Below are 15815 nucleotides of genomic sequence, written 5' to 3'. Positions count from 1 at the left end.
TATTTAGCTCTAGGACAAAGGGGACATGGATCCAAACTTATACCCGAGGCATTGAATACACTGTTAAGGCATAACTTCACAAGGTAAACGTGGAATGGCCATCCCAGGGAGGCAGAGAAGTGGAGGATCTTACACCTTTTAAGAGGATGGTGACAATATTTATGTCTAGTGATGCAACATGAGTAGCCATGGTCTTCTGAAGCCTTGGGAAGGAATTTTCCAGAGTTTTTCCTGAAATTGATCACAGGTTTTTTCCTGGTTTGTTTCCTTTACCCCAGGAGCTCGCATTACTATTGGTAGAGAGGGGGTGCGTGTGTTTAAACAGTCTCATGGATAGGGTGAGCATGATAGGCCTGATGGACTTCCATATGTTTGTATGATAGTACAGCAGAGACATGTCATGTCATCAGCTAAAACAGAATGTTGCAGCCTTGTAGTCCTGTTCTGAAGATGCTGAGTTCCCCTGGGGTATTGTTCCATGGCGGCTGGGCTTCGTCCAAGTAGGCATTCTCCACATGCGAGTCCAGACAGTGAGGGTCAGCAGGCTGGTCTGTTGTGTCATTGAAGCTGGGCCTGACACCGACATATGTGACACTTTGTCACTGGATAGCATTCAGGAGCAGGAACACTTGCTGACTTTTTTTCCCCCAGCCCAGGGGTTGAGACCAATTGTACCACCCCTCCTGGCTGAGCTCAGTTAACCCAGCACAGCCCAAGGATCAAATCTGAGACCTTTTAGTCTCTCCAGTTCACATTGGAGAGTGGCTGAACTGGGGGATTCAAATCTTGCACAGTAGATTAATAGCTTTTCCTTAATAGGCCTTTGGATATTTATTGGTTGTATCTGGAAGGCATGCACTGGACATCATTGCATATTTAGGATATGGAATAAAGAACTAAGTATAAATGTAATAAAGCTCTTCACAATTAAACAGCACAGGACAATTACCTAAGCAATTGTAAGGCAGCATTCTAATCTGATGAAGGGTCATCGACCTGAAGCGTTAACTCTGTTTCTCTCTCCACGGATGCTGTCTGGCCTGCTGAGTGTTTCCAACTTTTTCTGTTGTTATTTCAGATTTCCAGCATCCACAGTAATTTGCCATTGTATTCTAATCTTGGGGTCTGAATGACTTAATTAATCACCCAAACTTACTTTTGTAGTTTGGTGTTATCTGGCCCCCTTGAATAGATCTGCCAAGTATCCATTATTCTGTATCTAAAGAGGAAGTTGTAGCAGTTTTATTCTAGAATATTTCATTAGCAATATTATTGGATAAGTGTAGCTCCCGGGTGGCATTGGGTCCCTGTTTAGACCAGTCAGACTATCAGAACTCATTATACTTTGTTGAACAGTTGTCTTCTTTCCCCACTGCTCCTGTGAAGCCATTAATTGCTGTTCAGGTACAGTTCAGCAGGAGTTGGCACTGCAACAGGAATCTTTGGGCTGGCCAATTGAAACTCCCAAACTATTGCCCCCAGCTAAAGTCATGCAATTCGAGACAGACTGTGGATCAAAGTTGGGGCCCTCCTGATCTCTGAAGGGATCTTCTCATTACCCTGGCTAAAATCACTGTTTACGGATCCCTTTCAGGCTGCTGGATAGGGACAGAAGTGCAAGCGTGTGTCTGTAATAAATCATTGTTGGTTATGTATGTGTGTGGGTGACTAGGGCATCTTCTAAAATGCTATCCAGGTAATTTCACACAGTCAGCGGATAAGAAGTGAGGACGTCCATTATTTGTTAGCACTGGTGTGTTTTTATAAATTGGGCCTTGGGCTTTTGTCTAGATTTCTCAAAATGCAGGATCACCAATGTTAAGAATAGGAGAGAAGAGCCGCTGAATCAGCGAGGTAATGGTGGAGTAGATACATTGGAGGAAGATGGTGTGGTCAACTGTGTCAAAGGCTCCAGAGAGGACGGGTGGAATAATGCACCATGGTCACAGTGTCATTCATTACTTTGGTTCGGGCTGTTTCAGTGTTGTGGTAAGGGCAGAAACCTGATTGGAGGGATGTAAACAGGAATGTGGGAGAAATGGGCACGGATTTTTTTTAAATTTGTTCCCGAGATATGGGCATCACGAGCAAGGCTCCATTTCTTGCCCTGTAAAGGTGGTGGTGAGCCACCTTCTTGAACCACTGCAGTCCTTGTGGTGATGGTGCTCCCACACTGGTGTTAAGTGGGAATTCCAGGATAACGGCCCAGTGAAGATGAAGGAATGGTGAGGATATGTGTCCAAGTCAGGATGGTTTGTGACTTGGAGGGGAACTTGAAGGTGATGGTGTTCCCATGGTTTGGCTGCTCTTGTCCTTCTCAGTAGCAAAGCCAAGGTCTAGGTCCTTAGAAACTACAGCTTTTGTCAAAATAAATGAGATCATCTTGACTTAGTGAGACTAAGATGAGTCATCTGACACATTGGGGGTAATTTTAATCTATGTCACTGGGCAGGAAACCCACGGGATCAGATGGAATGCCCGTTTTAGACTCCACCCAATATTACTCTCCACTGATTTCAATGGGGAGTAAAATTGGGTGGGGTGTGAAACCAGCGCTGCTCCCAATCCTGTCAGTTTCCCTATGGGGAGTTAGGTTAAAATTACCCCCATTGTTTCAGGTCGAAGTGGCATGCGAGCAACAACATTCTACAAACTTGTCCATCCAGTGTTAATACACATTTCCCCCCCCCCCACTCCCCAATCACCCACCAAATGCTGTTAAAATGTTATTAGTATAAATCATACTAAGAACATTTCCATGGCACAATGGTCAGAAATCCCGAAACATGGCAACCCAACCATACGCTTAATGTATTATTCTGCTGCTGAGGTGGATCTGTGTTTAAGGTGGTCTGATTGCAGGAGATCCTGAAATCAATTAGCGTGTGGGGGACTACGGTCTCCCGCGTAAAGAAATAGGCAACACAGCGAGCTACAAGAAATAGGTCTTTACTCCAACTCTCACAATACAGTACTGAATTCGTGAAGCCCGCGAACCTGTGATGACTCACGGATTGGTCACCTGCTGGAACCTGATTGGTTTTCCTTCTATCAGCAGCAGGCAAGTCTGAACGTGCCTTATTCCTCTCAGCTTGCAACTGTCTTGCGAGGGGAGGGGAATACAGCAGTTAAAAGGGGATTATACAGGTTTATCTACATACACACAGTGTTTCCCCAATGTGGCAACGCCACATACGCCCCCCCAGAATCCTCGTTAACTGTAAAAGTCAGTCTCTGCGGAGGTTTGACCAAGCGGCCGTAGCGGCTGTAGTAGCCATCTGGCGTGTGAGGAGGGCTGTCTGGGAGGTCGGCCGGTTGGTTCATCGGCTGGTCTGGCAGCTGGTCTGCCGGTGGGCTGGCTGGACGGGCTGCCGGCGAAGCTGGGGCGGCGGCCGGGAAGTAAGGTTCTGGCGTGTCTTGGTCCTCTTGTGGGGCCGCCGCCAACGCGGGAGGTCTGCCCCGCCGTGGGGGAAGAGCCGGCCGAAACGGGAAGCTGAGCTCCAGGTGCGCCGGTTTGAGGCGGTCTACTGAAATAAGGTCCGGCTTCCCGCCAACATCGATAAGAAAAGCTTTGTCCCCCGTCTCCAATACTGGGAAGGGGCCGGTGTATGGTGCCTGCAGCGGGCCTCTGTGCGCGTCCCGGCGCACGAAGACGAACTCCGCATGTCGTAAGTCTCGAGGCACGTAGGACGGCTGCGGGCCGTGTTGCGAAGTGGGCACTGGACGGAATTGCTGGGCCGCGTCCTGGTGCAGGGAAAGCTGTCTGGCGGCCGACCACGGCTCCGTTGTCAGGGGGAGGAAGTCGCCTGGTACTCTGAGCGGTTGGCCGTAGACCATCTCGGCCGCAGAGGCGCGAAGGTCCTCTTTGGGCGCGGTACGCAATCCCAGGAGAACCCAGGGTAGTTTGTCGATCCAGCTGGTGTCGGCCAGGCTGGCGCGGAGGGAGGCTTTCAAAGAACGATGAAAGCGCTCGCAGAGCCCGTTGGCCTGCGGGTGGTAGGCTGTTGTCCTGTGCAACTTGGTGCTGAGGCCGGCGATGATGGCATTCCACAAGTGGGAGGTGAACTGGGGGCCTCTGTCCGAGGATATGTCGGTCGGCACGCCGAACCGGGCCACCCATGTCGAGACGAATGCTCGCGCGACGTCGGTCGTGGTGGTGGAGGCAAGGGGAACCACCTCGGGCCATCTGGTGGTGCGGTCGACGATCGTGAGCAGGTGTGTAAAACCATGCGACGGCAGCAAGGGGCCTACCAGATCGATGTGGACGTGGTCGAAACGCCTCTCGGGCACCGGGAAACACTCCAATGGCGCCTTGGTGTGCTGCTGGACCTTAGCGCGCTGACACAGCACGCATGTGTTGGTCCAGTCTCTCACATCCTTGTGGAGTCCAGGCCAGACGAACTTGGCGGACATAAGTTTCTGAGATGCACGCATCCCTGGATGTGAAAGGCCGTGGAAGATGTCGAAAACTCGCTTGCGCCAGGTGGATGGAACGACCGGCCTAGGCGAGGGGACTGAGACGTCGCACAGGAGGGTTGTGCCGGCTGCGTGGAAGTGGATGTCGGCCAGGGTGATGCTGGTAGTTGACGTCCTGAGGGCCTGGATCTCCGCGTCGGCAGCCTGGTCTCTCGCCATGCTGGCGTAGTCGACGCCCAGGTGCACTGCGTGGAGCGAGGGTCTTGAGAGGCAGTCGGCCACCAAATTGTCCTTGCCGGCGACGTGGCGGATGTCCGTGGTGAACTCCAAGATGAACTTGAGTTGGCGCTGTTGGCGCGCGGACCAGGGTTCGGTTACTTTGGCCATGGCGAAAGTGAGCGGCTTGTGGTCCACGAATGCGGTGAACGGCCAGCCTTCCAGAAGGAAACAGAAGTGCCGGATTGCCAGGAACAGGGCCAGAAGCTCTCTGTCGAACGTGCTGTAGGCCTGCTCGTTCTTGCGCAGCTGTCGGCTGAAAAATGCCAGTGGCTGCCACGCGCCTTCGACCCACTGTTGATGGACGGCGCCGACAGCGTAATCCGAGGCGTCCGTGGTGAGGGCGGTCTTGGCGCCCGGGATGGGGTGGGCCAGTAGTGTGGCGTTGGCCAAGGCGCTTTTGGTCTGGTGGAAGGCTGTCGCCATCTCGCTGGACCAGGTGAGTTGCTCTTTGACCGTTTTGTCTCTGGTGGCTTCGTAGAGGGGGCGCATGAGTGCGGCGGCCTTGGGCACGAACCGGTGATAGAAATTGACCATCCCCAAAAATTCCTGCAGCGCCTTAACCGAGGTGGGCTGGGGAAAGTCCGCCACCGCCTGCACCTTGGAAGGTAGGGGAATGGCTCCCCTTGGCGAGATTCTGTGGCCGAGAAAGTCAATTTGGGCTACTCCGAACTGGCATTTGGCCGGGTTGACGATTAGCCCGTGTTGGCTGAGGCGCTGGAAAAGGGAGCGCAAATGCGCGATGTGCTCGGCCTTGCTGGTACTGGCCACGAGGATATCGTCCAGATAGACGAACAGAAAGCTCAGGTCCCGTAGGACGGAGTCCATGAGCCGTTGGAAGGCCTGTGCGGCATTCTTAAGCCCAAAGGGCATGCGCAGGAACTCGAACAGTCCGAAGGGGGTGATGACTGCCGTCTTCTGGACGTCTGCGTGGTGGACGGGGACCTGATAGTAGCCACAAATCAGGTTGATCTTGGAAAAGACGGACTTTCCTGCTAGGTGTGCCGAGAAGTCTTGGATGTGCGGAATGGGGTATCTATCGGGCGTGGTGGCGTCGTTGAGCCGTCTGTAGTCGCCGCAGGGGCGCCAGCCACCGCCCGGCTTGGGCACAATATGGAGGGGGGACGACCAAGGGCTGTTCGAGCGGCGGATGATGCCCAGTTTTTCCATCGTGGCGAATTCTTCCTTGGCCACCGCCATCTTGGCTGGGTCCAGGCGTCTGGCTCGAGCGAAAACTGATGGTCCCGTAGTGGCGATGTGGTGCTCGACCCCATGCTTGGCTGCCGCGGCTGAGAAGGTCGGTTGTGTGAGCCTCGGGAAATCTGCGAATAGGCGGGCGTAGTCGTCATGCGCCGGGGCGGAGCAGGACCCGATGAGGGCCGGGCTGTTGCTCTGCTGGCAGGCCAGTGAAGCGAAAGTTGCTGCGTCGATCCAGTGCCTGTCGCGGACGTCGACCAGGAGTCCGTGGGCGCAAAGAAAATCGGCGCCCAGCAAAGGATGTGCCACCGAGGCCGTCACGAAATCCCACGTAAATCACTGGCCGTTGAAACAAACCTCGGCCCGTCGCTTTCCGAAAGTAGCGATGGCTGCACCATTTGCCACCACGAGGGGTGGGCCTCTGCGGCCTGCCTGGATGTCGAGCTGGGAGGCAGGAATTATGCGGCATTGGGCTCCGGTGTCGCAAAGGAATCTGCGCCCTGAAAGAGAGTCGGTTATGTACAGCAGTTTACCTGCAGTGCCGATGGCCATCGTGGCGGCGGGGGTGTGGTCGAGCGGGCCTAGGCGGCGGCGCGGGGCTGGTGCGTTGGGCCGGGCGGCCATCTTGGTTTGATCGAAAGAGCAGGGTGCTCTGCAGCATTGGGCCTTGTGGCCGAAACGCGCGTGGTAGTAGCATAGTTCTGCGGCCTGGCGTGGCGGCGCGCGCTCGGTGGTGTCGGGGAGCCTCGCGGCTGCACAGCCGAGTTGGGCGATGGCAAAAACTTTGTCCGCGGCGGCTGCCAGTTGTACGCAGGCCGTGATCGGGGACCCCGCGAGGGCAGTCTGTACCTGCTGAGGAAGCAGGCTGAGGAAAAGGGCCCGAAACAAAAAGCACTGCGGTTCAGAGCCCAGGAGCGCAAGCATCTGGCTCATCAACTGGGTCGGGGTAGAATCGCCGAGGCCTGGTAGTGAGAGAAGCCTGCGGGCCCTCTCCTCTTTGGACAGGCCGTAAGCCTGCAGCAAGCGGCCCTTAATGGTTGAGTACTTGCCGGTCTGTGGTGGGTTCCCCAGCAGGTCGAGAACTTCGGCGGCGGTAGAGCTTGCTAGTGCTGAGACTACGTGGAGGTACCTTTCTTCATCGTCTTGAACCCTGCGAAGGGTGAATTGGGCCTCCGAGTGCGCGAACCAAGCTGGTGCTTGGTGTTCCCAGAAGGTGGGGAGCTTCAAGGACGCGGCGCCGGCCGACACCAGGCTGCTGCTGGTTGCCATCGGGTCGTTGCTGGCCTCTGTAGGGCTGCGTGAGTCAGGGGCTTCGACCGCCGACATTCGGGGTCACCAATGTGGGGGACTACGGTCTCCCGCGTAAAGAAATAGGCAACACAGCGAGCTACAAGAAATAGGTCTTTACTCCACCTCTCACAATACAGTACTGAATTCGTGAAGCCCGCGAACCTGTGATGACTCACGGATTGGTCACCTGCTGGAACCTGATTGCAGCAGGCAAGTCTGAACGTGCCTTATTCCTCTCAGCTTGCAACTGTCTTGCGGGGGGAGGGGAATACAGCAGTTAAAAGGGGATTATACAGGTTTATCTACATACACACAGTGTTTCCCCAATGTGGCAACACCACAAGCGGTTAATTGCTGTTGGCGAGGGAGGTTTGCAGATTGGCAGGTCCGTGTAAATTTCCAGCTCAGGCCAGAACAAACCAGTCTAAAATAACCGGCCTTTCTTTAAATGCTTCAGACACTTTGCAGTGTGACATATGGAAATATGACAGACATGCATCACATGCAAGACCTTCTTGTATATAGACACACCCCAAATTTGTACTCTACGATCCTACCCTACAGAAAAAATTATTGAAAAACTGCAAATAGGCTGCACCCCAAACTAAAACTGATTTTTTTATACACTTAAAAGTGCAGCTTATATTCAAGTGAATATGGTATGTCGATATTTTGTCACCTGTTATACAATACCGGTGAATTAGTCAAATGGAGACCTGCTATTTTGGGCTTCCTTCTGTTGCAGTGATGATGTTACAAAGCAGGGACCACGGGCATCCCAGAACAACTCAATTCACAGTAGTGGGGGCTTTACACATCAGAGGACCCTGGGAGTGGACCCGGAGCCACACTACCCTGGAAAAACCCCACTATCGGCTTGCTACTACCCACGTACTGAGCTGGTAGAGAACTGTCAGCAATCAGGTAGCTGCAGATTGGCAGTCAGGTCTGCCATAGGTGGCGACCCCATGCAGTGGATGGAGGTATTCCAGAATATGCGTAACCACTCCAATCAACCTTCAGCCCACCTTAACACCCCACCCCGCCCCCACCCAGTGTCTGCCTAGAATAATAATAAATCAATAGAATTATATATTTGTCACCTATATTACAATATATGTGATGGCACTATTTCGAAGAAGAGCAGGGGCGTTATCCCTGGTGTCCTGGCCAATACTTATCCCTCAACCAACATAACAAAAACAGATTATCTGGTCATTATCACATTGCTGTTTGTGGGAGCATGCTGTGCGCAAACTGGCTGCCGTGTTCCCCACATTACAACAGTGACTCCACTTCAAAAAGTACTTCATTGGCTGTAAAGCACTTTGAGGCATCCAGTGGTCATGAAAGGCACTATATAAATGCAAATCTTTCTTTCTTTTATGTGCTCCCCTAATGAGCTATTTGGTAAAGGCAGTGTCGGGGGTATACAGTTCAGGTGTTCCGTGCTGAGGTACCTGATCTCCGTTAGGGTGGCAGCACAGATGCTACAATTGGCCTCAGTGTCCCTTGGCTGAAGGGGGGCAAGCCAGCCAGGGCTCCTGTCCCTGATCACTAGCTAGTCACCCTTTCTGGACATTGGTCAAGAAAAAGAAAGAAAAACTTGCATTTACATAGCGCCATTCACGACCACTGGATGTCCCAAAGCGCTTTACAGCCAACGAAGTACTTTTTTATGGAGTGTAGTCACTTGTTGTAATGTAGGAAACACAGCAGCCAATTTGCGCACAGCAAGCTCCCACAATCAACAATGTGATAATGGCCAGATAATCTGTTTTTGTTATGTTGGTTGAGGGATAAATATCGGCCAGGACACCAAGGATAACTCCCCTGCTCTTCTTCAAAAAAGTGCCACGGAATCTTTTAAACAGGGCCTGGGTTTAACTTCTCATCTGAAAGACGGCACCTCCAACAGTGTAGCACTCCCTCAGCACTGCACTGGAGTGTCAGCCTAGATTTTTGTGCTCAAGTCCCTGGAGTGGGACATAAACCCACACCCTCCTGACTCAGAGGCAAGAGTGCTACCAACTGAGCCACAGCTGACATGGTTGAGCAGGAGAGGGCTCTGATAAGATGGCCACCGTGGTTGGATATTCTGCTGACTTTCACTGCCTAGAAGAAAAAGAAATTGCATTTATCTAGCTCCTTTCACATCCTCAGATGCTCCAAAGAGCTTCACAGCCAACACAGTACTTTAAACGTGTCGTCGCCATGGTAATATAAGCCAACATGTGAAGAATGGCCACGAAGGAGTGGTCAGTACCCTAGCAAAAGTCAGCGCTTCAGAAGAGGGGAGACACTCAAAGCTCAAAAACACATCAAATTGTAGCCTGAAATGTCTTACCATTTCAGGCCTCCTTCCCAGGTGCTGCAGTGAGCTGAGGGAGCAAGGGAGCACAATAAAATGTAAGGAAGCAGCCAGCCATTGAATGGATTATCCTTGTGATTAAAATGGTCACTCCAGCCACTATAATTTCATTCCTTCAGGATAATGGAATGAAATCACATCGACCCTTCACGGTGCAAAGAAAATACAGGGCTGGGAAGCAGAAATCACATTGTTTAAATGGTACTTTTCTTGCGATATTACGAATTGTGACAGTAATACTGAAGGGCCCAACATGACATCCTTATCTCACTTGACGTAGATATCTACTCCCTTGTGGAATCTTTGCTCCTCTAACAGAACTGAACATACATATATATTGTTTTTTGGCAAGGAAGACAGCAGATTATTTTACCCTGTTATGTTTTGAATTCAGTGGCATTTTTTTATTAAGTTACAAATCATTATAATTTCAGGCTGTCACACACTTGCAACGCACATTAAATCAACATTTTTCTTTTGAAAATCATATTAAGTGAATGATTATGAGATTACCCGAAGGGAGAGTGGAACCAAATTGAGAAAATGGAATGGAAAAATGTCAACAACATTCTGTGTTGTCCTCTGTAATAGATTTAAGTGATTTACTCTTTCAATCTTCAGGCTGACAACCCAATTTCTAACAGGGCCGTGGAGTGTAACTAAGGCTGGCAATATTATAAATCACCCTGCTCGCTGTGACCACATTCAGTAGAGTCACAGAGGCAAAACTGGGTGTCACAATTTTTCACGAGTCTTCATCTCTCTGCCTGTCTCAAAATACTGGAACCACCCCAACCGCCCCCCCACCCCAGTGATTCCGTGAGTTTATCCAATGATTGGCAGACTCCTGCTCATTAGGAAGGTCTTGGTTCATTTCCCAGTCTGCCTTGGTTAGCTGACCTCAGCCTGGACATTAGGGGCCCTACAATTGGCCACAACTGCCCCTGAGTTTCAGCTGTGGCTCAGTGGGTAGCACTCTCTAGGTGGGAGGGGCTAGGTGTGAGCAGGTGTTACTGGTTGCCTGATTGCTGCAGGGAGTTGGAGTGAGTTTGTAAAAAGTTGGTGGTGGTTTTTTTTTCAGGTTTTAGGGCCTTTTTGGCCCATAAACAACAGCCAGATGGCTGCTGAGGGGTCCAGAGTGCCGGGCCCCTCAGAGGACAGTGTTCCCAAGATGAATTTAATTAGGGGAGAAACTGTGGTTGGAAGGGAAAGAAAAAGGCCCAAAGATTTGGGCCGGGACTCCAGGAGGTTTGGAAAAGAAAATACAGTGGTGGTTCAGTGCGAGGATAAAGAGATACGAGCTTGGGATATTATCTAAGTGGTACATGAGGACTGTGGCGAGGGAAGCTGCTTTGCCTGCCGACCAAAGCCGAATGTTGGGTTTGAGGTGACGGTCAATGTCCGAGAGGAGGTGGAAAGACTTTTACTCAGTTTGAAAGTTGGCGATAAGTTCTTGGAGGTATTTCTGCTATATTCGGAAGAGGTGGTGATCTAATTCTTAAACTTGCCAGTTTATATTGAGGATGATGTGCTAATCAAAAAGTTGGAGGTGTGGGACATTAAAATTTGCTCAGCAATAAAGAGGAGATACTATCCAGGAACATGGGTAGCAGATGGAACCCGTTACATAAAGGTGCGGTTCCCAGAGGGGGTGAAGTCATTACTGTACAGCATGAAATTTGAGACAATGGAAGGAGTGCAGTACTTCTGAGTACTGCATGATAACCAAGTGAAGGTTTGTTATTATTGTCTTGGACACGACCACCTTATAAGAAACTGTCCAGTCTTGTACTGTTATAATTGCGGCGAGTCTGGACACATCGCTCAGAGCTGCAAGGCGGAGAGCTGTGGGGTGTGTCACAAATGTAAAGTCTGTGGGTTGTTTAGTTAATTAATACACAGACTACCAGAGTAACTTAAAACAGGACTTTACTATTCGAAGGTCAGGGCGAATCTGCCCAATAAATCCTGACACAGCACTTATATACCGGTGTGGTCACCATCGGTATTACAGTATACAGAAGCCAACAAAGTAGTGCAACACCTAAAGTAGTTCTCTTAAAGGTGGACGGTTACATACAATAGTTCTCTTAAAGGTAGACGGGTACATACACTACAATCCTCCCTTTTTAGCTTACAACATACTGATTCCCCATTAAACATACATTATAACATATATACAACTTTATGCAAGACAGTTCACAGATTCAGTCTCTCTGGAGGTTTCCGGACTCTGTCCGGATAACGCCTCGGTGGTGTCGTAACACCCGGCGGGGTAGTAGGTGCTTCTGGCAAGGTTGATTCGGCTTGAAGGACAGTGTCAGGTTCATCTGATTCCAGTATTACCAGATCGGAGGTAGGTGTTCTGGGTATCTCTGTCTCAACATTAACCGTGTAAGGTGGTGGAGTAGGTCGGCCATTTGTGGCTGACCCTATGATCTGGTCAACATGGCGCCTTATTATACTGTCCCCAATGTCCACCGTATACATCAACGGCCCTAGCCTTTTTCCAATAGTTCCAGGCTGCCATTTCTCGGTACGGTAGTCCCAGGCCAAAACTTGTTGACCTATCTGAAAAGATCTAGTTGGCCTTTCATTCATGCCCTGGAATTGCCGGTTCTCTACGTCCCTTCTGACGTTTGGCTTAAGCAAATCCAGCCGGCATCTTAGTCGTCTATTAAAAAACATCATGGCGGGAGTTTGATTTGTGACCGCATGTGTTGCATTCCTGTACGCCAACAAGAAGCTATCCACCTTATGTTGTAAGTTAATGGCTTCATCACCCATGGCCTTTATGGCCTTCTTGAAGGTCTGGACAAACCTTTCAGCCAATCCATTGGAGGCGGGATGGTATGGGGCTGACGTGTAGTGCTTAACCCCATTGCTCTTTAAGAATTTCTTGAATTCTTCGGACACAAATTGCGGTCCATTATCAGAACAGATCTGTTCCGGCAGCCCATTCCTAGCAAACATGGTCCTTAACACTGTGATGGTTTTTTCCATGGTGGTGGTGGACATCTTTATTACCTCCGGCCACTTGGAGTGTGCATCCACCGCTATTAGAAACATTGAGTCCATAAATGGACCAGCAAAGTCGATGTGTACCCTTTGCCAAGGAGATGAGGGCCACTCCCATGGATGTAGAGGAGCCTGTGGTGGCGCGTTTTGGACCTTCTGGCATCCTAGACAGCTCTTAGTGATTTCTTCGATGTCCCCATCAATGCCTGGCCACCACACAAACGCTCTTGCTAGGTTCTTCATTTTCACTCCACCCAGATGTCCCTCGTGCAGCTCCTTTAACACCTTCTGTTGAAGTTTGGGTGGAATCACCACTCTAGATCCACACATCAGGGTTCCTCGACACACTGACAGCTGTTCTTTTCTCTGCGAAAATGCTGGCAGCATTGATTCGCCCTGTGCTGGCCATCCCTCCACCGTTAAATCATAGACTCGTGAGAGAGTCGGGTCATTTCTTGTTTCGTTTTCGATCATCGAATTTGTTACTGGTAGACATTCCACTATGGATGAGTGGAACATCTCTACCGGGTCCACTGTAGTCGCTTCTTCTACTATCGGCAATGGCAAGCGCGATAATCCATCAGCATTTCCATGCTGTTTGGACCTTTTGTATTCGATGTCATATTGGTGTGCCCCAAGTAACACGGACCACCTCTGTAACCTTTGCGCTGTCATGGTGGAAACGGCCTTGTTAGGGTTGAATATGGACACCAACGGCTGGTGGTCTGTCAGTAATGTGAACTTCTTGCCCTGCAGGTAATGATTGAATTTCTTTACGCCCCACACAAGGCTGAGGGCCTCCCTATCTATTTGAGCATAATTTCGCTCCGCGGAGGTCAATGATCGGGACACGAATGCCACTGGCCTTTCCGAGCCATTTGGTAACTTGTGTGAAAGTACTGCTCCAATTCCATAGGGGGAAGCATCACAAGCTAGACGAAGAGGTAACGTTGGGTTGAAATGAGCCAACGCTTCTTCAGAGGTAATCAACGCCTTGCTTCTGCGAAAGGCCTTTTTACATTCCTCACTCCACTTCCATGGTACTTCTTTCCGCAACAGAGCATTCAGCGGATGCAGCACCGTGGATAGATTCGGCAGAAACTTGTGATAATAATTAATCAACCCCAAGAATGATCTTAACTGTGATACATTTTCCGGAGCGGGGGCCATCACGACAGCTTTTATCTTGTCAGGCGACTTGTGCAGCCCCTCTCGGTCAATGACATGACCGCAGTACGAGATCCGTTTTTGGAAGAACTCACATTTCTTGCGATTAACTCGAAGGCCATATTCCTTCAACCTAGTGAGCACCAGTTTCAAATTTGTGAGGTGTTCTTCCTCGTCTTCTCCCGTAATCAGGATATCGTCTAAGTAACACTGCGTGCTTGGAATTCCTTGTAATACCTGCTCCATGGCCCTCTGCCAAATTGCTGGAGCCGAAGCTACCCCAAAAACCAGTCTATTATAACGATACAAGCCTCTGTGTGTGTTGATGGTGAGGTACTGACGTGACTCTTCCTCGACTTCCATCTGTAAGTATGCCTGTGCCAGGTCTATCTTGGTGAAGTGTTTCCCTCCAGCCAACGAAGCAAAGATATCTTCAATCCGCGGAAGCGGGTATTGTACCGTGTGAAGCACCGGATTCACTGTGATCTTGAAGTCTCCGCAGGTGCGGACCTTCCCCGGTCCCCCTGGCTTGTTACTTGGTGAAGACTTCATGACGGGAACAATGGGCGTGGCCCACTCACTCCAGTCCACTTTTGACAGTACCCCTGATCGTTCAAGTTCTTCCAGTTCTGCCTCCAAAGCAGGCCGTATCGCGTAAGGTACCGATCTGGCTTTGAAAAATTTTGGGCTTGCATGTTCTGCAATCTTAACCTTTGCTTTAATTCCTCGCAGTGTTCCCAGTCCTTGCTGGAATACCTCTTTAGCTTCGTCCAATATTCTGGACAACCGTTCAGGTTTGACATCTTCCTTTCCGGAATCTACCGTCATGGTGTTTAGTGAATGCCAGTCTATCTTTATTTTCCTGATCCACTCCCGTCCCAGAAGTGGTGGACCTCCCTCAGGCAACACATACAGGTCCATCCTTTGGTGATCTTTGTCCTTGTATCTCACCTTGACTTCTATCTTTCTGATGGGGTATACTTTGTGCCCCGTGTATGTCTGCAATACTAGTTCCGTATCCCGTAGGGGAATATGCTTGAATAACTTTTTATAATCATGCTTATTCATGACCGTCAACGCCGATCCGGTGTCCACTTCCATTTTCACTTTGACTTTTGCAATCTGTAGTGTGATCCAGATAGCTTGTCGGTCAGCTTCATTACTCACATTGTGAATTCTCAGACTATCCAGCTCCTGGCCGTTTGGGTCTGAGTCCGAATTCTGTTCGTCTGAACTCTTCTCAGCCACCTTGTGTACCTTGTTGTACTTTTCCTGTGATGGCTTCCTTTGGTTGTTGGTCTTCTTCCCTGACCGGCATACCTTAGCTATGTGACCCAGTTTGCCACATTTCCTACATTCCTGGTTCTTAAACCAGCATTGGTTCTGGTCGTGTGTTGTCTTCCCACAACGATAGCATTTTGTTGTACTCGAGGTAATTTGATCCACACTGAGTGCCGCTGCCTTTAGCTGCATTTCCGCAGTTCCCTTCGCTGCGGCTTCGTGCGATGCTGCAATAAGGACAGCCCTGTCAAGTGTAAGGTCGTTCTCTTCGAGTAGTCGCTTTTGCGTTCCTTCCTTTGACAACCCGCACACGAACTTGTCTCGCAATGCCTCTGTCAGATTCCCTCCAAACTGGCAGTGTTTCGCTAGTCTACGCAGTTCGACCAAGTATTCTGCGTTGCTTTCGTCTTTCCTTTGCGTTCTCGCATAGAATTTGAATCGTTCCGCCAACATCAACGGTGTGGGGTTCAAATGATCCTTCAGAACAGTCACAATATCATCGAAAGTCTGATCCGCCGGTTTAGCTGGTGCTAGTAGATGCTTCAAGAGCCTGTATGTCTTCGCGCCCATCGAGTTTAGCAAGGTTATAGCTTTGTCATCTTCTTCTATTTTATTGGCCTCACAATAGATCTCAATGCGTTCCACATACGTGGCCCAGTCTTCTACCTCGGAATTAAAATCGTTGATGTTACCATGCTTAGGCATCTTCCTCTCTTCCTGATAACACCACGAATTATTTCTTTAAATTTTATTTATTTATTTTTTCGAGAAGATGGCGGTTCCCGCGCTTATCTTCTCT

This window comes from Somniosus microcephalus, chromosome 13 (genome assembly GCF_052327205.1).
Source record: "Somniosus microcephalus isolate GS21.2 chromosome 13, FLI_Smic_1.0, whole genome shotgun sequence".
Lineage (NCBI taxonomy): Eukaryota > Metazoa > Chordata > Chondrichthyes > Squaliformes > Somniosidae > Somniosus > Somniosus microcephalus.
This window is presented reverse-complemented; position numbering follows the sequence as displayed.